Here is a 26,925-nt window from a genome sequence, read left to right as displayed (position 1 = left end):
AGCTCTGCTAGTCCTCCTTGATGTCCAATTATATCATAGTGACACAAAAATTACCTAATATTGACAGAGAATGCAAAATAGAAAGAGATTTTAATTTTTCATTTCCATAAAACCTTGTATTGGCAAACTACTTCATTTTAAGATCTGTCCAGCCAAGAGTTTGTCCTTTTTTGTAATTGTTGCAGGGGGTTGGTTTTTTTTTGGTTTTGTGGGTTTTTTGTTTTTGTTTTTGTTTTGTTTTATTTGGTTTTTTTTTTTTTTTTTTTTGTTTGGTTGGGGGTTTTTTGTTTGGTTTTTTTGTTTGGCTTTTTTGTTTGGCTTTTTTGTTTGTTTTCTGTTTGTTTGGTTAGGTTTTTTCCTCTTTCCTTTCTCTAATTGCCTAATATTTTATGTTCAAATTCTGCAAATGAATGTCATGGTTTAACCCTGGGTGGGCAATTAAACAAATGACAGATGGTCTCTATGAGCCCCTCTCCCTTCCCCTACAGGAAAAGGAGAGAGAAAAAGAGACTTAGTCACAGGTTGGAAGCAAAGCTACATAGCTTTAATGAAACAGCAATGACGAAAAAAATAAAATAATGAAATATTAACAGTGTATACAAAGCCATTATCACATTCCACCCTCCACTAATGCTCACATCAGCACTAAGGTTGAAGGGCAGGCTGGAAAAGTCTCAGATTGGGCTCCAGGAGTCAGCAGCAGACAGGAGTTGGATTAAAGAACACATGCATTTGTGAACTCATGGATTGGGATCAAAGCCAATCAAACAGACAGTCCTCTCAAGATGCTGGCCATGCAAGACGTGAGCTTGACCCACAGGATCCCTTAAATTTATACTGAGTATGATGCACATGGTATGGAATAGTTTGGTAAGTTTTGGTCACCTGTCTGGTCCACTCCTCCCCAAAGGAGCATTCTAAGTGTGACCCCTTTGCTCCCTTTTGTTCGTAGAACCAAAGATGCTTTTCAAAACCAAGCAGTTGCCTTGGTTCTGCACAGCAGTCTCCAGCTGTAACTATAAACATCGAGTGTTTTCAGTCCTAGAAGTAGACACTGACTGAAAAACATGCTGTTAATTTCAGCAGGTGCAGCTACTTAGAAAAGATTTAACTGGAAAGTAAAATTACCAGAAGAAAATTGGTGCTATCCAGGACAGTGAATATATTTATGGTTAGGTTTAATTAGCATGATTCTCTTTACTCTCAGCTTTAAACACATGGAAGGATTTCCTGGCAGAAGGCTTTTAATTGTTGTCTTTCAATTGTATTTTCAGGAGTATTACCTCCTCCTTTATGATTCTCACAAAGATTGCAAGGAACCATTATTCTTTCTCCATATTCTGAATTTTTCACTTATCATATACATTTAAAAAACACTCCTTTGTCTAGCATTGACCCTTATAGACTCTCAGGTGTTGCTATTTGTATTTAATTAAAGAAAAATAATAATCGCTAAACAAAGCCTGTCATCCCCATACTGTAAATATACAAGCAAAGACTTTGAATCCAAATATTTGTTTTAAAGTCTCAAAATGGAAGTTTAAATAATTATGTGTGCAATATTCCATCAAAAATATTCATGGAAAGAATTTAGTTCATATATAATTTTAACTATAGATCTATCTGTCTGAATGCACATATAGAAGTTGGCAAAAAATGCAGCACCATGCTCACAGCAATGAGGTCACTGATTATGACTGAACTGAAAATGTTCCTTATGAGGTAATTTCTGTGCTCACTAACATCAGACATTGCATTTTGCATACCCAGCCAATTCTATGATTCTATGATAATTCACTTGCTTGATTTGATCCAAATGTAGAGTTTTCCTCCGAATCTTCTTTCTTACAACATGTGCAGTGTTTGTGTCTACAGCTACCTCACACCAGCTACAGACTGGACCTCTTGACTTGCAGAAGTTAGAGATGGAAAAGATCTATTATGTCCTTGACTCCCTTCTTCTGCTCATGTGAAATTGTTCCGTGCAATCTTTTTGAGAAGATTCTGCAAAGTATAATCCTGCCTAGGCAGGGGGATGGACAGATGACCTACCAGGTCCTTCCCATCTAAAATATCTCTCATGTTATGACTAACTTCACTGTCCTTGTTATCTCCCACTTACAAAATTGAGGGACCAGACATCTTCATGGGAACTGCTCGTGACAGAGGCTGTTGCTGCCACAGTTGTTACTCACTCTTTCAAGCTTCTTCCCAAATATAAGCTGTGATGCATTAATTTATTTTTTCCTCAATATGTCAAAGTTTCTATCTGTTGCAGGCTCATGGTGAAGTGTGACTTGTATTTCTGGGTGTCTATATTTCACTAGTTAAAGCCATTTCTATTTAGCAAAGGCTTCCATTTTTTGCTTCTGTTCTTATGCAGTGTAAGAGCTGTAGCAAAGCAATGCATGATAACTTTCATCCTGAAACATACAGATAACATCAATGAAAGGCTGTTAAGTCATCTACATAATTAAATAGCAATTGGCCTTAGCCATTACTCATTATAGTGTAGCTTTTTGTCATTCTGTTTGATGCTAAAGGATGTTCAGCTGCTTGTAGTTGATAGAGAGGTTTAATCTGCAGTGGTTTCAGTGTAATGAGCCAAGCATGAAACTATTTTTTATTTTAAAAGGGCTATAAGACCCTTGTTTGGGGGGAGGCATGGGAATAATGCTTGGGGTCCCTCAAATTATCCCGGTATAGAAATAAGCTTTTCTTCTATAATAGCTGAATTTCATAAAGTGTTAGTTAAGGAAAGATTGCTTCAGATGTAAAAATGCAGATCTGTTCACAACAATTGAATCACACTGAAGTTATTGGAATAATGTGTTTCTAATCAGTGGACTTAGAATAGTGGAAGACTAGAAAGAAGAACAGAGCATTTGGCCAGAAATTCATCAGGAGAGTTTTCCCAACCTCTAATGATACTAAAATCTCTGACAATGCATCATAAAACAAAATAGACTTACTTGAATAACAATAAATTGATTAAGTCATACAATTATTTTTTGTGACATTCTAAGCAGTATTCATGCTGCTTTGATACCATCTTTTTGAGGGGAAGTAATCAGCAGAACTTTGAAGCTGTTGGGTTCTTTTCTATATTTTATTGTGGTATCACTAATATTTTGATAACTATGACTAAAATAGTGTTATAATTCCCATTACTTTGGCTAAGTTAGCAAAAGAAGGATTCTGATCCACTGTCTTTGAATAAATGTCTGCAATGGTTTAATATTCTACCCAGCTGTTTGTCACAGCTCTGTTACTGCTAATTCTTGCCTCCATTACAGGAGCAGTTGAATTAGGCAATATTTACTTACAACTCAAACATTCCGGTTCGCCATCCAGACTGTAAGTGTGAATTCATCTTTATCTATGATTTAATCTAATATTTTGAGTTGCTATACCTGAGGCATAGGCAAAACTTTTGTTTTGCCAGAGATACTGAAGCTGGGGGCATAGCAGCAGCCAGAGATAGTGCATGAGCCCTAACCCAAAGGAAAGGCAAAACTTTTAGTCCAATGTTGTCAGCAACCCAGCAGGCAGAATGTCAATGGGAGGGGGAAAAAGAAAAAAAAATAGGTGAGTAAAACTTGAAGAAGAGCAAAACCTGAGAGAAAAACAACAAACCAAGCTGCAAAACAAACCAAAGACCACAGACACAAAAAACCCAACCCAGGCATCTTGCTCCTTAGCAATGGGAACGATCAGGGAAACATCCCATAGAAACTGACTCAAAGCTTTTAGCTAAAATCATAGGCTAGGTGGAAGAGACCTCTGGAGGCCGTGTAGTCTAACTCACTGCTCAAAGTAAGTGTTGTCAGATCAAGGGTTGTATCTAGTTGAATCTTGAACACCTCCAAGAACAGAGGTGACAAAACCTCTCCAGAAACCTGCTCTAGTCTTTGGATGCCCTTATTGCCATGCAGTTGTTAAGATAATGGAGAGAGAGAGAGAAAAAACAATCAAATAGATGAGAAATTTTAAGATCCATGTTTTTTGCTTATTATAGAGATATGACATGGGAAAATAATATCCTTTGTGCCTTTGAAAAAAACCTCTTTGTTTCGGCAGAATTTGACTGAAATAGAGGGGACACATTCTTCAACACAGGAGTTGTGTTTGATGGCTCAGAAGAAATGAATTGCCATCTGCAAAAATGTAGGGAGAAATATACTTCTCTGATTACCATGGTTATTTTGGTTTCTGCATGAAATCAATATGATTCTGCCTTGCTTGTAGTAGGAAAAACTTTTGAATTGCCCACCAAGAGATAGATGATGGCTGGGACTTATCAAAATGAAGATTTCTTTCAGAAAGGGTTTTTTTTTTTTTTAAGTTCTAAGGCTGTGTGGAGCTTGACGTGACTATAAAAGTAAGAAATGAGTGGATGGATCCATGGAAAAATACAACAAGATTTGTTATTTTTTATTTTTTGTGGACTTTTTTTTTTTTAGGAAAAAAAGATCAAAACAACAATGAAGTCATATTAAAAGGGAAATAACAACATTGCTTCTTCATCAGCACAGAGGGGAAAATGTTGTTTCATACATCACCTAAAGGTGTGCTTTAATCTGATTTTCAGATAGCACTTATCCTGAGATAATCACAGTCACAAAAAAGACAACATAACCATTGTCAAAAAGTCCTTTATTCTTTTTGATGTAACAGTGTAGTTAGAAGTGACTGGATTTCCATTCTCTGAGAAAATTCTGATATTTCAAAGTTGGATTTGATTTTATATCAGGGTGCAATATTGAATTATTAATTTTTTTGGTCAAAAGAAATATTTCAATTTTCTCCAAAAATGAGTTTTCCACTTCTCTAGCATGCTTCCAAAGGATATATGGATATATTTGAAACAAATATTTCGCTAATATTCAATATACTTTTAAATGAAATTGATGTGTTTCAAAGTAATTTGTTGATATCATAAAAGCATCGTTTAATACTGTACTCTAATATTTAATTAATTGAATTTTATTAATAAAAAAGGTAATACCTGATTCTAAAAATCATGCAAATCTCGGCCTTTAATCAGTAAATAGTTTTAGTACTGAAGTTTGTCTAATCACTGCGAACTACCACCTACTGGAAACATTCCTGCATAGCCTTTCTTTTGCTTTGTAAGTTTATTTTTTTATTGTTATTATTTATTTATTTCTTTATTTAATATGCCCTTCCTTTTTTATGAATCAATAACATAAGTAAATATAATATGCCAACCTCAGCTGGGTGACCATGCAACATGGTTTCCATTTGATACTAATTTGTGACTTAAAAAATCAAATTAAAACACCTTGTAGTACTTTTGCAATATTCCTTCAGAATTCTTATCAGCCATTCTGTAATCATCTGAGAAAAAGAGAGTAAGTGATATCCCCTTTATTAGGTTGTTTTGTTCTTCACAGTGAGAAAGAGTTTAACTCCTGTTTAAGGAAAAACAAAAGAGAATTTTAGAATCATAGCAGATAGATATGACATATTAGATGTCCAAATCCATGCTTCTGCTAGTCCAGAATAGTTCTACTAATCAGATATTAAACTATTATTACAACCTCAGTAGATAGCTTAGACTGTAAAATTTCCCTTAGAAGGTCATGAAGAACTTCTGGGGATTTAGTGAATTTAGGGACCTCACAAATGGCCTGCATTCCTTTTTTTTTTTTACTCTTCTACTAGATCTACTCTTCCACAAAGCCTTGTTGAGCTGGACCTCTGAAGCAAACTCGGTCAACAGCAATGCTTAATGACTGTAGTCCTTAGAGGGTGAAGAATATGGATGTACATCCTTCTGACTAAAACCTCAAGAATAATAAGAAAGGACTGCTTGTTGCCCCTAACAGTGGAAGTAGAGGAAAGAGAGTAACTCAGCAACAGAAACAAATGGAGATGCTGTTTCATACAGTCTAAAGGATGAGCTTTCTAAAGATCTTATTCCAGTTATGCTTTGAAAGACACATCTTCATAGTATAAGCAGAAATAAGACACAAGCTAGCAATTCTTAAAAATAAACAGTATGAAACAGGAATTGAAAAAAAAAGAAATTGTAGAGGTCTAGACTGCACGACTCTATAGATTTTGAGCAAAAGAGATATATATTTCACATTACAGTCCCACTTCACATTACAGCCCCAGAGTTGTTGACTTATTTCTTTCTTATGTAATTCTTTTTGTTTCTAAAAAAAATTACTGTGAATATTTCTTAAAATATTTTTACCTCCATATTTTAATTTTTTAAAAAATTCATTAAAAAAGTACAGGTGGGATTTAAGAGATGTGGCAAAGAGAGATTGCTCTAGTAAGAAATTCAAGAGTGATTTGATTTCCACAGCTGCTGCAGAGAGTCAGTAGATAAAATTATATTTTAGAGTCACCTAAAGTTTTAGAACTCTTCCTGAGGAGTATTGATGACATTGATACTGTAGTTAGGTATGTCTCTTAATTTTTCAGTGAAGAAAAACTGTTTTTACAGTTTTCATTAGAATAGTAAGTAGGGCATGCATGCCAATAGAAGGAATTGAATTTAAGTACCACCCAACAGAACACTAAAGTTAGTCAGACAGCTAAAACTGGAAACATGTAGTGATTTTTCCAGTTCTTAATGCTTTTACACTGTGAGGGCTCTGAAACTGGGATCTGTATTTAGACACGAAATATAATTTTTTTTTTCACTTTTTAAGCTTTCATATACATATCAGATATGCAACAACCTAAGCCAATTACAATTTTGATATGTGCTTTGATAGTTGTTTCTATTTTTTAAAATCAAATACTTTATGTGATGAGTCATATTTTACTGCATTCAACTAGCTCCTGTAGCTTTGTTCAATAAATCATTTAGCAGACAAAAAAAGCATTAATGAATTAATGTAATCTGCAGTATTGGATTATTTGTGTGTTTGGCTGGCTTAGATAAAAATTCATTAGCAAAACTTAAACTGTGAAAATACACTGATAAGGCTATAGCAGCTGCCCCAGAAAGTTTCAGAAACCAGAGTGGAAATAAAAAGAAACACCAGTCATTGTTAATGTTCTCTCCCATCTTAGTTTCTTATTTATTTTTGTACCATAGGCATTAATTAATTGTTTAGCTGGAACAGTAAAGAAAATGTGTTGTTAGGGACCTGATATCTGTGATTCAGAAGGTGTACAGCTGACTACTGAGAAGTGAAAAATCAAAGGACAAGAGAAGATAGGTTTAATGAGGTGTTTTTCAGCTGTTCAGCGAGTAGAACAGATGGGTTAATAATTAACATATACTTTAAGACATGTTTATGTACTTATTGGGGGTAAAAATCTAGATGATATATTGCCAATGTGTGCTATAAGGGGGAAAGAAGAAAAAAAAAAAGAAAAAGGCAGATATCTAAAGTACCTTTAATAAGACATGCAAAATTTCTGAATATACATAAGTGTATTACACTATATACGTATAGTGTAAGCTATACCATGATCTTTGTAACAACAGAAATGAGCTGAGAGGAATCCCACTGAGTTCATGGTGACAATTGCAAAGGTAGGATGAGTTTGGCAGAGTGTTCAGACAGTGGAAAGCCCAGCAGGTGCCTCTTTCCAATGGGGGGATGTGGTTCTATCAGTGCAGAACTTACCTGTGCAGAACAGGAACTGTGAATACAGCTCATGTTCACGAGGGAACACTGGTCTTTCTCATGAAAAGGAGATGATAGAAACAGGTCTAGAAATTTTTATCTTCACAGTCTTGATCTGCACCTTGTTTGAAGCCTTTCTCTTGATTTCAAGCTAGCTTTGGTCTGGTTCCAGGGGAAAAGGAGTTGAAATATTAAGGCAAGAGGAGGAGATGGGGTTATCTTCAGAGTGCCTTTGTCAAGAGGTGGTGGCAGAAAACAACTGATGGCATAAAGACATAGTTCATCAAATTATATATCCATTTCTGGTATTAAAAACTAATGCATTTGTCACATGCAAATGGTCCTAAAACAGGCAAAAGTACTTCACAGCATGTCCTTTGAGAGCTGTCATAAATAGAAATCAGAAGAAATGCCAAATTCTTTAAGGCTTGACAGCAAAATGGTGTTTTAATTTAGTGGACACACAAAGCTCTCTTTGACATCTAAATGGATTTATGCCATTAGAAATCTTTCCCTTCCATCAAATATTTGTGACAAAAGAAGACATGTACACAAACCTTATTATTTATTTGAATTTTAAAAGCAAAATTTTCATAGTCCAGGAAAGGATGCCTTCAGAAGTACTGAGCCCACATTCCAAAGATAAATATGCTAATAAATTGAGAAAAAAAATTATCTCAAAGTAAAAATATGAGTCCTTAAAACTGGATCCCTATTCTACAGTAATGTCAGAGTGGGCTGAAATACACTAACATGCATAACACAAAGAATAAATTTTATGATCCCAGTCCTTTACCTAAGGATTAACTTAGCGACTGTAATTACAATGAAGCAGAAGGTCAAACTGTTGGAAAGGGAATCTTATTGCTTTTGCAGCTGCTACCTGTGTCAAAATATTTCTGTCGAATCTCCTAAAAACCTAATTATCAAGTTATTTGTGCTTCTAGGCACAGAGGTACTAAACAAGAGGGGCAAGACAAATCTAAAATGATGTAAAGCATCCTCCAGATTTAGTAGTTGCATGTGGGATGCTTTCTGACCCTAAACCTGGAAAATCATGTGGAAATGAGGAGCAGAGAGTTTACTGTTGAAAGGTGTTAACCTTTCAGCAAGGTTGTTAGTTCATTTATATGCCTCCTGAATACTCATCATCTTCATTTATGATTAATAAACTCCACTTGATGTTTGCACTGGATTGCAGGTTCTTTGTTAACTTTTCTTTTTTGAATCCTTTTATACAAAGGTAGAGTGCAAGGTTTTGGAAACCTCTTGGACTTTGCTGTGAAAGATGTTTTAGCTACAAAATGCAAAAATAATCAGGCAGGGATTTACAATAATGAGCACACCATCCCAATATTTGTGATGAACTCTGCACGCAATATTTAGATTACAGTAGTGTTGATTGAAGTTTTGGTGTTTTCATAGTTGTGCATGGTCATTCTCTTGTATGATTACTTATTTTTTAATTTATTTTCTTTTCCTAATAAGACTGCTTTGATCTGCTACGTAACTATCACTCAAGCAAGTACAATTTCAGGAGGGGAGAGCATGATTCAGGGAACAGTGCACCTCCTAAGGAACTGGAATTGAGTACAAAAGACTATTCTTTCTTAAACTTGTTGTTCAAGGTTCTAAGTTTTTTGGCAGATTCCTGCATATCTAAGAAGGGAGTGGCACAGTTCCTGCCTTTTGTATTTTCACCTGGAGGCCTTGAGCATTTTGGAAGGACAGGACACCTTAGACCAACACATAGTGATGTTTTTCTAAGTCTCTTGACAAAATCTGGTCTGGATGATTCTACAGAGTGGACAGAGGACTCCAAGGCTTCCTGCATCCTATTTGTCTTCCTACAGAGACAGTTATCTGCATATGAATAATGTCTTGAAAAAGTGAACAGAGACAGGCTGCAGAAATTTCCAATAGTGTGGGAAGAGTCATTCAACATTCTCTCTTTCTCCTTCTTTCTCTTTCTTTCTTTGATTCTTTGTTTCTGTCTATCTGTCTGTCCATCTGTCTCACTTTTTAATGGTGGAGGGAGTCTAAAGTAGCTGCATAGACTTTAAATTCACATCTTTGATGAAATAAGTCATAACCCTCTCTGGACTTGTTACTGAAAAACAACTGTAGCCAGTTAAGGTAATAATTTTAAATCACTTAGACTTTTAAACTGTAACTACTCAGTGGGGCTTTCATATTTTCTACCTAAATATCATCATAACACCTTTCTGGATCCAGCTATAGAATTTAGCACTTTGGGAGCCTCTCTGTGTGTGTGTTTCACAAACTCTTCAAAAGAGCTCCCAAACACTTTCATCATTATGTGTGCTCACTATGTATTTCAATGGTAAAATGAAGCACAATGAAGTTCCAATTTCAATTGTAGTCTTAAGATTACAATAAAATACAAATAGTAGATAAGAACAAATACGATAGAAATTCTTATCCTGTGTCTAGAGTTAGAAAAGAAATTAAAAAAACCTCAACAGCAAGCCAGAAGCCTGTGTTCTTTCAGGCTCAAATGGGACTCAACACTTCAAAGCTGAGAATAGTTGTCTCAGTCTAGAATCCAAATTTACAAGTGAAGTTTGACTATGTCAGAGCTAGTTCTCTTACCCTACATGTTGTAAATACCTTTGAACTCACTCCTATGAAACAGAAGTGCTTTCTGAAGAAAAATGTTGAAAAGATAAGTGGCTTATGAGCTACTGTAATTAAAATCTAAAAGATGCTTTCCCAGCTGTTGCTTTTGAAGTTATGCTTAGTTCATGGCTAGGTGCCAGCATTCAATTAGAAGTATGCATTTTTATTAACAGACTATCATGTGTTATATTATGTCAATAATTCCTTTTAAATTAATTCTTTTTATTTCTTGCTATAGTCACAGGTGTCCAGGTCATTAAATATTAAAATGGGCTCCACTGACAATTGTGCAACATCCTAAGTTTGTTTGGTGTTTTATTTGCACTTCATTTGAAGTTCAAAATTAAAATATCTCTGAACTTGTAGCAAGGAAGGTTTGGCCAAGAGAAGTTAATGCCTGAGGGGGAAAAAATAAAAAAAGAGAGACACAGTCAATGTGCAACATTTTGCCTGTATTTGAGTTTCTTAATTATCATGGTTTCATTTACTTACTCATGATATGCATGCTGCAAGTGGGTACCTCATTATTTTGATTCACTTGCTTAGATGTCAAATTCTCAGGCTGGAATTAGCATTGTGAGGTGGTTTTGATGTTTGTAGGTTGTTAGAGGGATTTGACTCCATGACAGAACAGCACAAGAATCACCTTTTTTGAAGCAGTCTACTTCCCAGTCTTCCAGCTTTTTATTGTAGGATTCATTTCACCTGACTTTAGGTGGCTGTAGTGTAGATACCATCATCTAAGCTTGATGACTACATTTTTAAAATCTAATTCAGAAAGTTATTTTGGGCCAAGATAAATGGAGCCAGGAAGATCTTTTTAGTCTTCACATAATGAAAGAAGGTTTAAACAACAAAGCAGACAGATATTACCTACTGTCTGAAGATACCTGAAGTGAGAAAAGGTGCTCCCACCCACATTGTCTTCGTTTTTGGTTTAGGCTCTACACAGGATGAAAAATGATTTAGCCGGATTATTTTTTTTTCAGGGTGCCAATTGGGGTTCAGGATACCATCCTGCCATCTAAACCATAATATACAATATTGACTTTCCTCTTCTTAGAGGCTTAGTACCATGACAAATTCTGGACTGAGGCCATTTAGACTGAACTCTTCAGCTGCACTGGTGCCTTATTTGCTAAATAAGAAGGTCATTCCTAAGACTGGGGAATCCACTTCTCCCAATCACTTTTGGCTATTCCTTTAGAAATGGTGTATGGAGAAAGTTAAACTGTACTGTTAAAAGCAAAGTTAAAAGTAACAGCCTGGCTGTTAGCCTTTTCTCAGCAATCACTCTCTGGAATTAAAGATCCTTTGAAATACATTGTTAATTATCACACATTGATAATGATTATAATATAATACAATATAATACAGCTAGTAAAATATATTTAGTTAGTATTGTTCTTCACTTGTGGCTTACAAAGGGTGCCAAGAAGTTTTGCCAATAAAAATTAATTCATTCTTATTCATATTTTTTAGAAGATGCCTTCTTCATTTTACACATGGAAAAAGTTGATCTGTTCACAGTCATGTTGGAAATGTGCTGAAAGATCATTGAAAACCTAGAAATCTATTCCTTTTTTAATGACTCCCATAGGCATGGATGAGAAATGCAGTCTCTTGAGACATTCTGGAGTTAAGAGAACTAGGAAAGCAAATGGCACATATGCTTATCTGCCACCCCACTCCAGCTTCTAATTTTAATATGAGGTGAGGAGGGAAAACTTTCACAACTTCAAAGGAAGGAGGGAAATCTTAGAAATTGCAAAACAGAAGAGAAAACAATCATCATGAGAGAAGAGAATAATCATTTTAAATATCATTTAAAACCCATGTCTTGATAACCACTTTTCTAAATAATTTAGCTAATTAAAAATAAAGATGTTGATTTATCCTATTATTCATTTTTTCATTGCACTTCTAAAGTTTTGGATCGTAATGTATTTTTAACCCTTTGCAAATAGACTAAGAAAAACACATTAGCCAAACCGTTCCTTTTATAACAGAACAACTCTTTCAAGAAAACCTGAATTTTACATAGATCTGTTCAAGAGATGATGTTTCTTCCATCTTTGACCTATCCCTGACAACTCTAAGAGCTACCTTCAGGAGATATATCACTTCCCTCCATTTATAGCCAATCTCCCACTGAATAGTAATTGACTGCTAGCCTTTGCCAGCAACAGATTTTTACTTTCATTTCATTATCCAGCTGTGTTGTAGGAAAGAAAGTCAATGTTTTGTCTACTCTGCACTTTTTTCTTCATGACATACCTGTCCATTCATTCTAGAGAGGACCAACACCCTCAGTTTATGTCTGTCTAATAATGTAAGACTGTGAGGTAGCCTTAGGAAGTTTGTCACTTGCCATCCAACCCTATATCCCACACATGAACACATGAGCCACTTCTCTGTACATGCGTAGATTAAATGATGGCTTGCAGGATGCAACAGAATCTGTCAGGGACTTGGAAGGATTTCAGTTTCTTTGGATAGTCTGTGACCTATTTATGCATGGTGTATTGATAAATGAAGTGAAAAATCTTTTACACCTTTCAATGTAAGTGCCGTTTGGTCTGGCAACAGTGCTGACAATTTTAGTGATGTGCTATAGGAAACAGCCAGGATTATTAATTCATTTTTACACAGGTCACTAAGCATCCAGAAGTCAATATTTCTTTTAAATTGCTCTCAATCTGGACCAAATCCATTCTGAAGGTGAAAGGTTCCAGATATATACTGCTACCAGCCATTATTTGAGTCCTTTTTAAGTCTTGCCAATTGTTTTTCCTTGGTTCAGCTGGAGAATGACTATATTAGTCTGAGCATTAAAAAGCGTACATGCTATTTAACCTTTGTTTTCAGCTCATGGCGTGACTTTGTTTTTTAGTTCTTGGTTATATACTTTATTTTATTATAGATGACACCAACCAGGGTGAAAAAAATGTGAGAAAGACTTCAGATTCTGAGTCCAAAGCCATTGCTCAGTGACTTAAGACTCAAATGTAATGAAGAAGGAAAAACTGAAAGCAAGAAGAAAGATTTACAGAGACACAGTTAAAGATAAAGTTGAGCTGAATTGTACAGTTTCGATTCGTAGGTATTTCTTCAAACCTGTAATTTGACTTTGACTTTGTGAGAAGACATACCTGCTGACTCTGACATATGATGAAAGTCAGAGCAAAAGTACTAAACTTTAAGGTGCATGATATCAAAATTATGGGTCTGAAACCTTGCCTTAACATCCTCCTTCTTTGGAGGAGAAAGAAGGCAAAATGAGACTTTGCTGTTGATCTCTCAAGTGATTAAGCTATACTCCTGGGTCTTCAGATGTTGTCATTTACACTGCTACCTGGCTGGCTAAACACATTACTGATTCTCTTTTATAATGCTTTTTCAGAGTTGAAAATGACTAACCAAGTCCCAGAGAATCAAGCCCTGTATTTTACTTAGATTTTAAACATCTGGAAAAAGTAAGGAGAAGAGTTACTCAAAGAGTGCTTTGTAGCAAGATATTAAAAATGCAGTACTAGCTCTTTAAAAAGATTGTCAAAGATTATTTGATTTCAGTGTTTAAACTCCTTGGAGAGACGCTAGTAATACCTGAAGTAAGAGAAACAAGCAGTGCAAGACTGAGGATAGCTAGATAAACCCACGCATATTCATATTATATATATAAACAATCCTTTTGAATGGAAATAAAAATAGAAGGGGAAAGAGAGGACCAAAATTTTGATATCAAGCCTGAATGGTGTTGTGCAAAAATCTTTCAGCCAAGCAGAAGAAATTAGTCACAGTATAAGTGTGTCTGGATGAATTAGTATAAGTGATGATATGCAAAAGGACACACTAGCTGAGTCTCTGGTGTCTTTGGGTCTTGATGCTTATTGCCTGACAACCCTGACTCTGTCTTTCCTCTAGTCTTGGTGTGAAGTTTTTAATGCTCCTTATATTTGGAAATATCTTAAGTACTAGAGAGTCTTTGGAAATACTAAGATCAACTTTCAATGCTAAAAGACAAGTTAAAAGATTACTTGAAAAGTTCTAGGGCTACTCCCCTTTTCAAGTTGGTTTTATAATAGTAATTCAGTTAAATTTGTCATTTTATTACAGATGGACTGATCAAAAATCTGATGGTTTTGTTTCTTCTTGTTTTGGTTATAATAATTATGGGCTTTACTCTCTATTTGTGAAAAGCAGGCAAGCAAGAAGCTGGATTGGAAGCATTGCAAAAGATGAGAAAGCCAAATATTCAAGAAGCTTCCTAGTACATTTTTCAGACTGAAATTTGAAGACCAGTGACACAACTGGTTGGGAACTTTTTTTTTCATAAAATTGTCTCTCTTTAAAGAGAAGTTTTTCATAGAAAAAAACATATTCTGCAGATATTTTTTGAGCTTATATCAAGAAATTCAAGCCTGTAATTCAGTTCTGAGCTTGTTTGGCCTGCACAAAGTATATCAATTTGTTCAACTGGTCAGAAACAATTAGTTATGAGCCAGTTCAATATTGGTCTTTGCTTTGTTGTTGTGGTGTCCCTAGGGATTTGCTGTTCTCCTAACTCATTCCCATTCTACCCTGTGGGGCAGATCGATTATCTGTATATAATACAGCTAGAAATCCCCTGGAAGCAAGAACTGTGTTCAGTGTGGTAGTTCTGTGATGTCTTATGGAAATGTCAACCCTGCAGAGAGCCCAGAAAAAGAAGCAAATAGAAGTATTCATAGGTCAGGTGGAAGAAAGAAATAGCATGCCAAGGAATCATTTTTAGGAGTATTGACATCATGGTTTGTGTGATCAGCTGAACTATTATTGAGAGGGGAAAAAAAAGCCAATCTTCCTTCTTTCCATTACTATCACCTTTTCTTTTTTCTTCTCTGAGCTCTTTTTTTTATTTTTTATCAGTCATATTGAATGATGGTAAGATTCTTCATCCAACCTTAGGCATTCATTTGCAGGAAATTAACTTGGCTTCCTAACAGCTCCTAACATCTGTGACTCTTGACTTGGAGATAGTTGACAAAAGGGGCTAGGCAGAGTTTAAATGTATTGCCAAATAAATTATTGATTCTTTTTTATTTTAAACCAGTATTTAACAGGTTGGTGTTTTTTTTCTCCTCTATTAAATTTGTTTGGTTATGAGAATAACATAAGGGATAGAATGTGTTTTGTGTTACAACATATTTCAGAGAACATGCCAAAATATAATGCCTTCATATTTCCATTTTTTTTTTGGTCTTTGCTGGTATAAAGATATTTTGTTTCATTTTAGATGCTAGTAAACCCTTGTTGTGAAATTTGAAGTGGCTGTAAGGTGCTAAGAATATTTCCAGCATAATAGTTGTGCTCTTCATTACTTTCCCAATTTCAGTTCAGCATTAACTTCATCTGTGTTTACACCACAGTAAAACAAAAGCCCCAGAAAAATCTACCAACCAAGCATATTTTTAAAGAATAGTGATAGTGTGGTGAAAATGTTTTCATTGCCAATGAAGGTATAAGATGGGTAATAAAGAGCATAATGTAAAGCTATGATGTACATGTGGAAGATGGTAGGCACACTGACTCACTGTATCCAGCTGGTTCTGTACTTAATTTTCCATTCTCAATGTAGTGTCCTATTAATACTTAATTTACTTTCCACATACTATTTCTGGTTATCCTCCCTCCATGATTTTTTTTAGATTTTTCTTGACATGATTTAAATTAATCATTATAGGCAACTATGTCAAAGCCTTTTAATCTGGAAGAACTCTTCTGCCTTGTAAGCTTACTGTATCTTATTGGTTTTGGTTTGGTTTGGGTTTTGGTGGGGTTTTTTTGTTTTGTTTTGGTTGGTTGATTGGTTTTTTGTTCTTGTTTTTTTGTTTTTTGTTTGGTTAGTTTTTGGTGTTTCAGGGGTTGTTTAGTAGTTTGTTTTTTGGGGGGATATTTTTTTTTTTTGCTTATATGATTTTCATTTTACTCCCACTCTTTTCTATTCAATCTTCTTCCTGTTACCACAATTTTCTAACATTACTAAAAAGGAGAGTACTCTATTTAGCTTTATAACAGTTGAAAATTCTTTCCAGTAAGCTAGAAACAAGCAGTCAAATTCAGACACAAACTGAATTTGCTTAAAGGGTCTAAATTTCAGGTACTCTCCTTCCTGCAAATTAACTGAAAAATGCAAACCCTCAAGTCTTGACAACTCTGATTTTTATATCTGGATTAGCACATTGAAGTCTATTTAAGATTTCCCACCACTTACCTAGTTATACCGTAATTCTTTTCTTCCTTATAATTTTAAAAATAATAATTAAAAAAAAAGTTTAGTGCCTGTCTACTCAAAATATTAATCTAGTAGAACACACAAAGCTGATATGTGTGTGGGAATTGTGTATGAGATTTTTTAAAAGATCTAGTACTAAAACTGGTAAGCAGCTTCAGAACTGAAGGATTAAATTACAGCCTGATTTTTCAAAAGTGAAAGTATTGACAAACTCCAGAGTACGCACAGAAAAAAATTTAAAAATTAGGTACATATCTTTAGATATATATATTTGAAATTCTCAGTCCAAATCTGCAAAGTATAAAAAGATGTAATATTTTATCGTTAACCCTTTAACAGATCAACACTAAAGTAGTATTAAACTGGCATGCTTTGGTGTTCCTAAGACTTCATTTATAATCACACCATACTGTTTATGCAGGATACTGAGATGAACAAATGAGGAATTTGACTTCTTACTATTTCTTAACACAACCTGAGGTTGGAAATCCCACCCAAAGGTGTGCCTGGTCTGCAGTTACATTCTCAGTTGCTTTGTGTGACACCACTAGAGTAAGGCTGGAGACATCATTCCACGCCAGTGGAAGCTGGTGAGAGTGACCTGAAAGGATTTCTGCAGTTCTTTGTTTTTCCTGTTTTGCCTCTGTGTGGGAAGAACCTTAAGCTTTGGTTTAGATTTTGATATGAATTGTTCTGTTCAATAAACAGAAACAAAAGAGAAATTCACATTTTTGCTGCTTGCTTTTTTGATTTCTCTTCAAATATATTAAAATGTTTGTGTAAAAACAATCCATCTAGTCTCTTTTTTATCTGGTTAACAGGTAATAAATGTTTATTCTCTGTGGCAACTGGCAGTCCTATGATGATCAGCACAGTACAAGAGCCAAGGCAGCAAAGAAAGCATGCTTGTAGGCTAGCAAATTGGAGATTTAGAATTTTCCCCTTTCAGCTTTAAGAAACCTGTGTAGGCCCTACTTTTAGGTTAATTTCATGCAGGCTATTTTCTCTTTTTCTGTATCAATCCTAAATTGATACAGTAGGTGCTCTGCAGCCAGCATGGTTTTGCATTGATCTTGGCCAGCTTGTTTACAGTGTTTTGGCAAGTTGCTGATGTACTTCTCCCTGGGGATAGAGCAGGGGTTAATTGCTGTTAAACTCTCAGTGCCAAGTAATGGTTCAGACTCTGTGCTACATTAAAGATGACACTAATAAGGAAAGAGTGCACTGGATTGCTCTGTGTTGAAAATTGGACTTGTGGTGACAGAAACTTGGAGCAGAGCTGATGTAATAGGGAGGCCATAATGTAATTATAACTGCTGAACATGTGTCATAGCAAGTTAAATGATACATTAATGAATCAAAACAGGTGATGGAGTGTTGCTCTTTCAGCAGATAGAGGTGTTTTCAAGGTCAGATTGTCATTAATTTAATACTCTGTAAACTGGATATTCTTCAAATAATAAGCAAAATCAACTGTAATGGGTTTTTTTAGTGTATTTCTTGTCCTACACCAGAAGGGTGAAAAAAAGGAAGATGTTATTCTCATTGTAATTTTGTTTATCACTCTTTTATTATAACTCCATTATTCCTAACACAATATAGGTGTACTTAACATTTTTCATCCAGGTGTGAGCCCTGTTTCCCTGTGCTCTGAGCAGGCTGAATACAAGCCAAGAGATGTGTAGACATATTATTATAGCATGGAGCTGAGATAATAAGCTTTGCTGCAAGTCAGAACACAGTCAGTAAATGGCTTCAAGTCAGCTTGAACCCTGGGCAAGACAAACTCAAGCCTGCCCAGAGCAGAAGCATATAGTAATATTATGAGTTATGTATAAATGCTCTTTGATTATTATGGTTTTGCAAGCAAATGAAAAAAGCATCTCTTTCCTCAACCAGTCTCTTGTTTCACTGCTGTGTAATGGGTGCCATCCCCACTTTTTAATGCTGGAAAAATGTCAATGTGCAAGAGTTAAATAAGAGCTTCTGTTCTAGACCAGGTGTCAGTCCAAGACACCATTGTACAAATAATGCTGCCTGAACATGGCAGTATTTCTCTGTCTCTCCAGCAGGTTCTAAGAACTCAAAGAAACCCATAACCTATTTTTAAAGAAACCTACATATTTTTTAAGAAATCTAAATATTTTTAAGTGTAGCCTTGGTTGAGAAGTTAAAATAGGGTCCCACAAAATGAACAATATAGCCATTTTATGAGAAAAAAAATCATTTATTGAATGCAGACCTCTGATTCCTGCCAGGTCTGAAAAATCCATTTTATTTCACATTTGTTTTGCATTTCATAAGCTTCTCATTTCTCTTCATGCCGGAAAAAAAATAAAGCTAAGATATTTTTAAAAGGATCTAGTTGAGTCCAGTGCTGAGTTTCTATTTAAAAAATGGCATTTTAATGCCTAAATCAAACTGGAACTTTTGAAAATGTCATGAAGATGCCTCACTTTGACTTTATTTTAATTTTTAAATTTTTTTCCAAATATGGTCAATGAATACTAAAAATAATGGAGATTTTCAAGATTCCTTGCTAAATTATGTCCCTGTATGCTTTTCATCTTTTTCCTTTTTTTTTTTTTCTTGTTAATTTTCTGGGGGCTTGAACTCCTTGTATTTTGTATTTGAGACCATCTTGTCTTTTACCTAATTTTCCCTCTGATGTCATATGATTTAAGGGAGAGAGGTTTTTTCCTGTTGGGAAACTAAAATAATAATAAAACTACATGCCATTTTAGGTCTCAAGAGATCTGCTGGAATCTGGGTCCATGCCAGCTCTATTCATCAGCATGTCCTGTCTCCCAGTGCTATTCTTTGGCAGAGTGTTTCCTGTAGGCTGGACACCTCACACATGAGTCTGTGAGTAACACCTGAGGTAGGAAGAACTGTTCATAGATTCTTTTTCCATCTTTCATGTTTTCCATCCTCTTGTTTGCTTCTCTTCCTCTGTATTTAATGAAAAAGATGATAAGCTGTGCAGCTCATTGAGTTCCTTTTATGGCCACCCTGCAAGCATGAATGGAAGGCCATTAGTGCTTGTATTCAGCAGATTAATTCTGATTTGTTAGCATCTTTTCAAATACACTTGCAGTAGAAATTTTTGTTCTTTCCACAAAGACCAAGTTTGGCCTAAGAGTCATTTACACTTGGGAACTGCTGAAATAAAAGACTTCCTTTTCAGAAGGTGTCAGGGGAGTCAAATTTTACTGAAGGGAAATGTCTGGAAAGCAGACATCACCACTAAGGACAAGAACCCCATTGTCTGTGTAGTTTGGCATCCTTGGACCTTGACTTACTGGCCATAAGTCATCTGCCTTCACAGCCAGGTCATCATTTCTTCCAGATGGAATCCCTGAACCTTTCAATTTTTCCTCTGAAGATTTTACTTCTAGCCACGTCCACCATAGTGAAAAGTGAACTTTGCTTATCATGCTGGGACTATGCATTGAAAAGTTGTGAGGTATGGTCTCCTGGCACCACACCTACTCTAGTCATCTTTCCTATAGAGGATTGACACCCCAGTACTTTCTTGTTTGGCTGGCCAGTTAACCAGATCTTAGAATCATGGATATTTATTATGGTTGCCAATCTAAGACTGAATTTCACCTCTGAGAGTCATAGAAAATTTCATTGTCCATTTTATTTATCACAGTGTAATACTGGAAAAGAATGGTTAAACATTACAATGCTCAAGATGACATTCCCCAGGAAAATTTCTTACCTTACAAGGGATAAATTACCTAGAACATTTCATTAGGAAGGTTTTTTGCAATACCCAGAAGTTGTACATTTTCAGAGAAACTCATTGACTCCCCAAGGTGTAAACTGCAGCTTACTTAGTGAGGGAAATAGAATAATCCTTTACCATGAAGCAGATCTGATCAAAAATGTTATGTTGTCAACACTGATATGTTCCGTGGGAATATTGTGAATTTCTAGAGATATTGTGGGGAAAAAGCATTATAGTTTTGGAATGGACCATTAAAACTTTTGGATTTGAAGCAATGTTTTGTGTCAAGATGTATTAGATTTTGGATTGTTAACCATCATCTATGATTTTAAAAGTCAAGATTAGAATAAAGGATTTTAATTTTATAGAAGCAGAGCGTAACCCTAACACAAAATTAATATCCCTCATAAATTTTTACTTCAGTGAAATAAAATAAATGAAGAAATGCATTTGTTCTCACTGTAAAAGAGGTATAATGTGAAGAGGAATGTGAACCAGAATTAAAACACGTGGAGACCCATCTGGCAGATGCTTAAAGCTTATCTTCAGAAATGTCTCCTTCTTGGTGCTCCCTGAGACAAATACATTGATATCCTTGCTGAATGTCAGTGGTCACATGAGCTTTGTAAGTCTCTAGTTCATCGGTATATTTTTATTGATCAAGAAGGAAAACAGATCTAAAATATGTGATATATAGAAGTTCCAGGTTTTAAACCCAACTTTAAAGAATCATCTGATTCTGCTTTTCTCCAAATTTCTTTCCCTGTATTCAGCCATCCATCCAAGGCAATATCCCACTCTTTGGTAAATGTCAATGGTAAAACCTCTCTGTGAGTCTTTATTATGATGAAGAATCATCAGTGTCTGTGAAGGTGCTCCCATAGTACCATTATTATGTTGCTTGTATGACCTTATAGAAATAAAAAAGTGTTTAGGAGTGAAATTACAATGTCACAAAGTGCAGTAGTGTTTCGTTCAGTGACACCAGATTTTCTGGGAGGTTTTCTGTCTGGTACTTGTATAACATGATATCAGGGTAATTTGCATCATAGTTATCTCCATATGGAGATTACATTTGTTATTAAACATGGCTTCACGTGTTACAGGCCTGTCATTCCTCATCTTCATGGAATCATTGATCAATTCCTGTAAAATTTACCTGGTTCTTAAAAACAAAGCAATCTCCAGGGAAAATATTGACGTCTTGGTATTTCCCTGCTATCATTTTTAAACTCATAAGTAGATGCTGAGTTATAGTCATGATGTAAGGATTCCTCTGAAATATACTGAACTGTGTAATGTAATGCACAAGAAGTTGCAATTGAGTTATCACCTGTTACTGATGACCAAAAAAAAAAAAAAATAAAATTCTCAGATCAGCTATTTGAGGTTAATGTGCCTGAAATACTATTCAGGTTTTTTCTGGTTCGGTTGTAGAGTGATTATGTTCTCATGATTTGGTCAAATGGATTTTTAAATTCTTCTCTCCAGTAAGATATTTACTATGGTCTGAATCCTGCACAATTTAGTCTGGGGCACTGAAAGAGAACATTATATTTTAACATGTCTGAGTACAGATAAAACTAAGTCTTTGGGGCCATGTAAAGGTGGACTTTGGTAATATGTCCACTTGGCTCAGGATAATCTACTCCTTGGAGAAGGAACTAACTAATTTCTTAATATGGTCTGGTCTTGAAGACACGTACAACTTCTCTAAGGAAAGGAAAAGTGCACTTCAGACACTAGCACATTTCCAAAGTAAATGCTGTTTGTTTTTCCAGTTACTTTCAGGTTTTCACTGGAAGCACAATTTCTTTTATGCTACAAGTGTTTAAATTGTGTTCGTTACCATCATTCTCTGGTGTTATAGTCCCTGTATGATGTGGTCAAAATCTGGAATTTCATTTTGTTGAGCTCTGTACAAAGACAGAAATGTTTCCTGCCCTAGGGATTTTACAACATAATTATTTTATTTATCTTTTTTTTTAAACAGACAAATGTTGAATTCAAAAACAGGAGAAAAATAAAGGAGACAATAGCAGTCTCAGCACAGCAAAGACCTAGCAGTTTTTGGGTTGTGTTGGCACCACACAAGTGAGTTTTCCAACTATGAAGATGAATAAATCTGGCCAGGGACATCAAAGGTAATATAAAAAGCTTCTGCAGGTGATAAAAGGAAGACTGGGAAAAATGTGGTCCCTCTCCAGAAGGAAACTGGAGACCTGATCACACAGGATATGTAGAAAGCTGAGGTAGTCAATTACTTTTTTTTTCTCAGTCTTCACTCTCCAGTGCTCTGACCACACCATACAAGTTGCAGAGGCAAAGGCAGGGACTGAAAGAAAGCCAATCCACCCCCCTACCCACCCCTTTAGGAAAAAAGCAGGTTCAAGACCCTCTAAAGAACCTGAAAGTGCACAGGTCCATGGGAACTGAAGAGACCCATCTACAGCCCCTGAAGGAACTTGCAGATGAAGTTGCAAAGCCACTTTCCATCATTTTTGAAAAGCTGTGGCAGCCTGGTGGAGTTCCCACTGAGTGGAGAAGGGGAAACAGCACTCATTTTCAAAATGGGGGAAAAAGGAAGAGCCTGGTAACTAGAGTCTTACTTCTGTTCCTCTAAAGATCATGGAGCAAATCCTCCTGAAGGCTCTGTTAGTGCACATAGAAAATATGGAGATGGCAATTGGCAACTAACAGGATTTTACCGATGGCAAATTATGCCTGACAAATTCATGGCCTTTCCTGTCGGGATCACAGCATCGGTAGACAGGGAACAGAAACTGATGTCATCTACCTGGACTTGTGTAAAGCCTTAAACACTGTCCCACGTGACATCCTGGTCTCTAAATTGAAAAGATAGGCATTTGATGGATGGACCACTCAGTGGATAAAGAATTGGCTGTATGGTCACACCCTAAGATTTGTGATCAATAGAGAGATGCCCAAATAGAGACCAGTGATGAGTGACGTTCCTCAGGGGCTGGTACTGGGAGCAGTGCTGTTTAGCATCTGTGATGTGGACAGTAGAATTGAGTGCACTCTCAGCTAGTTTGCTGACAACACCAACATGCTGGAGGGAAGCTACACCACCCAGAAGGACTTTGGCAGGTTTGAGAAATGGGGCCATGCTAACCTCAGAAACTGCAGCAAGGTTAAGTGCAAGGTTCTGCACCAGGGTCAGTACAATCCCAAGTACAAATGGAGTTTGGGCAGAGAATGGATTGAGAGCAGCCTTGAGAAGAAGGATTTGGGGGTGTTAGTTGATGCGAAATATCTGATTGCAGCCCAGAAAGCTAACCGTGTCCTGGGCTAAATCAAAAACAGTGTGGCTGGCAGGTTGAAGAAGGATCTGTGCTCTTATGAGCACCCCACCTGGAGTACTGTGTCCAGTTCTGGAGCCTCCAACACAAGAAGGACCTGGAGCTGTTGAATGAGTCCAGGAAAGGTCCACAACAATGATCAGAAGGCTGGAGCACCACTCCTATGAGAGAGTTGCAGTTGTTCAGCCTGGAGAAGAGAAGACTCTGGGGAGGCTTTCTAGAGGCCTTCCACTACCTGAAAGGGGCCTGCAAAAGAAAGCTGTGAAGGTGCTTTTTTTACAGGGGCATGCAGTAATAGAACAAGGAGGAATGGCTTTAATTTGGAAGAGAGTAGATTTAGGTTAGACATCAGGAAGAAATTCTTTAGTGTGAGGGTGGTGAGACGCTGGAACGGGTTGCCCAGAGAAGCTGTGGATTACTCCTCCCTGGAAGTGTTCAAGACCAGGTTGGATGGGGCTTTGAGCAACCTGGGCTGGTGGGAGGTGTTGAGGTGTCCCTGTCCATGGCAGAGGGTTTGTAACTAGATGATCTTCAAGGTCCCATCTAACCCCAAACATTCTGTGATTCTATGAATAAGGAAGTAGATGTATAGATTATAAAAAGATACTCCTTTGAGGCCTATCTTCATCCTGTCTACATTATGAAATGCATATCTTCCTACTTTCTTGTATACCCTTTGTAGCCTGAGAACGAGGAAAGAGGAAGAGGTGCACTTCAAGGTCCTAAAGAAAGTGGAGACCTGTCTCAGGTATTGATTAGAGGTCAGTGTTTGTCTGAACTTTTGTTTGTGTATGAGATTACCCAGAGATTAAAAAGTAAGGAAAAGTGGACAAAGGTCCCCAAACAGGACACTGAAGGATGACAAGGAGGGTTTACCAAGGAGTAGGCTGGAGGAATTATTAGAAAAGTAGGAGGAAACCAGAGAAGAAGGTCGCTGAGGCCAAAAGGGAACAGTTTCAAGAAGAGTGTGTGCTTCAAAAGCAGAGAACAGAATGAGAAGGAGGCAATGTCAGAAAGCAGTCATTTTGAACATGAAAGGATAATTTCATAGCACTGGAAGAAAAATGATGGTATTTTTTAATGGGATTTTAGAAAGTATGATCAGCAAGTTCAAGGATAAAATGAGACTACAGACAGCAGCCACAGCCAGAACACTGCCAGCTGTGTGTTAGTTAACACCAACAAGCTCTCCTCCATCAACAAAGCCATATTTCTTGTATTTCCCTGAATTTGCAGTGAGTTTTAAGAAACATCTTTTTTCTATTTCTTTTTGTGGTCTTGTGGGTGTTTTGCTGCATTCAAATGAGATACATGCTTACCTTTACCTTAATTTGATACTAAGAGTTCTTTAGTTGTTTGAAGAACCAATACCAAAACTTCTTTTGCAAACTATCTCTTGAACTTCCAATTCAGTCCCTATCTAGTCTCTTCTATAATCCAGTCCTTTAAATATTGCCCTATCAGGCTTTCTCTAGATTTTTATTGAAACTACCAATATTATGAGTATATTTATTCCATTTTAAAAATATATATTTTATTTTATTGTTTATTTATTACTTTTTACTATTCTATTAGATATAGCAATTTCCTTCAAAAGGACAAACACACTGGAATATTCTGGATGGATTTTTACTAAGAAATCTTATGTTACATGTTTTTGTAAAATGTATTTGGTTTTAAGTTTGCCAGTACCATGTGTTTTTTGGGTTGGGAATGTAGACTTAAACATTCTAAAGAGTTCTGAAGTGTTTCCTTTGCTACAGGTCTTGATTCATACCCTGGATATGACTTTACAAACAAAATAAAACTTCTGGGTTTACTTATGTATTTAAGTTTTTCTAGAGCTTCCTTTTGGCTCAAGGTGAAATTGTTGGGGGTATTCATTTCACACAAATGTACTTAACCATATACTCCTGCTTAAAGAAGTAAGTAAGCCAACCTTTCACAACCCATGGTAAATCTCTGGCACCCCCAACCCATAAACATTCTCATTAGAATCCCCCATCGTAGCATCCTTAGCATGTTTTAGGCTGAAGAATTGCACCTTAAAATATAGCATACCTATGATATTTACAGTTTATATTTTTTAAACTGGGCAAGCAACAGATTGCAGGGAATAAAACACAAACAATGTTCCCCTTCTGAGTGGCTACTGTTTCATTGCAGCAGGACTCAGCTAATGAAGTTTTTTCATATTGAGCAAGTTATAATTTTCTAACAATCTCGACAGTTGTCTTTAGAATAAGGCAATATGCCTTTCCCTTCCCACCAGTCCTAATTCCCTGGTAACCTTATTGAAAATGTGCATGGGCTACAAAACTAAAGATTAACTGTCCAGGGACCTGCTTCCTGGAGCTTATTTGAAGATTAAATCAAATGGCAAGCAATATATATTTGATAATTCAGCTTTGTTTCAGACTTTTCCAACCTAGTGGCAAGTATAATAGAAGAATCTGACACTCAAAAGTACTAAATGATTTTTAATTTTTTTCCCATTTTTAATCTGAAAATGTTTGACATTTCTGTCCATAGGACTGTTAGAATTAATTACTTACTTTCTTATGCCAGAAGGTCCTCTTATTTTTTAACATGACACAAAGTAATTTTAATTACAGATGATGATAACATATTTTTTTTCTTTTTTAGGAGATATTTTTATTTTTTATGTTAAAAATACAAAGCAGAAATGTTTAAAGAGAAGCAGTAAAATGTCTACAATAGCATTATAGCATTTGTTTAAAAAGTAAGGGAAACACACATATTGTTTTTTAATTCAGTGTTTAGACTATGTATTAGTTAAACAGATTTCTTCTCAGTAAATTGGATTGAGATGGATGGAGATGTTATGCTGTTTTAAAAAACTGTATTTAGAAGGCACATTCAAAGACACTGAAGTGCGATTTGTCCTAGTAGCAGACATCTGAAGAACAAGTGACATTCTTACACAAAATCTATATTGGTGATGTATTTAATTACAGAGTTGATTGAAATTGACAGCTTCAGTGACCTATGAGTGCACTGTTACTGACTGATGGATGCTTCAAATCTGGTTACTTTTAAACCAATTCACATGCTGCTCAATAATATCCTGTCAAACTGCAAACTACATTTTTGCATGTATATGGACTAGGCAGAGAACATTTTAATTAAAATAAGGTAGAGCTGAATGATGTTTAAAAATTGATGTAATTCTTAAAATTGTAGTCATTACGATTTGAACAGGAGATAAAGAACTCCGAGTGTTATTCAGGGTGGCTGTATTTCTTAAGAAATATCTTTTATTTTCGTACTCACATAAACCCCAAACCTTTCAACACAGATCCTCTCTCCAGC

Source organism: Calypte anna, chromosome 1 (assembly GCF_003957555.1).
Source record: "Calypte anna isolate BGI_N300 chromosome 1, bCalAnn1_v1.p, whole genome shotgun sequence".
Lineage (NCBI taxonomy): Eukaryota > Metazoa > Chordata > Aves > Apodiformes > Trochilidae > Calypte > Calypte anna.
This window is presented reverse-complemented; position numbering follows the sequence as displayed.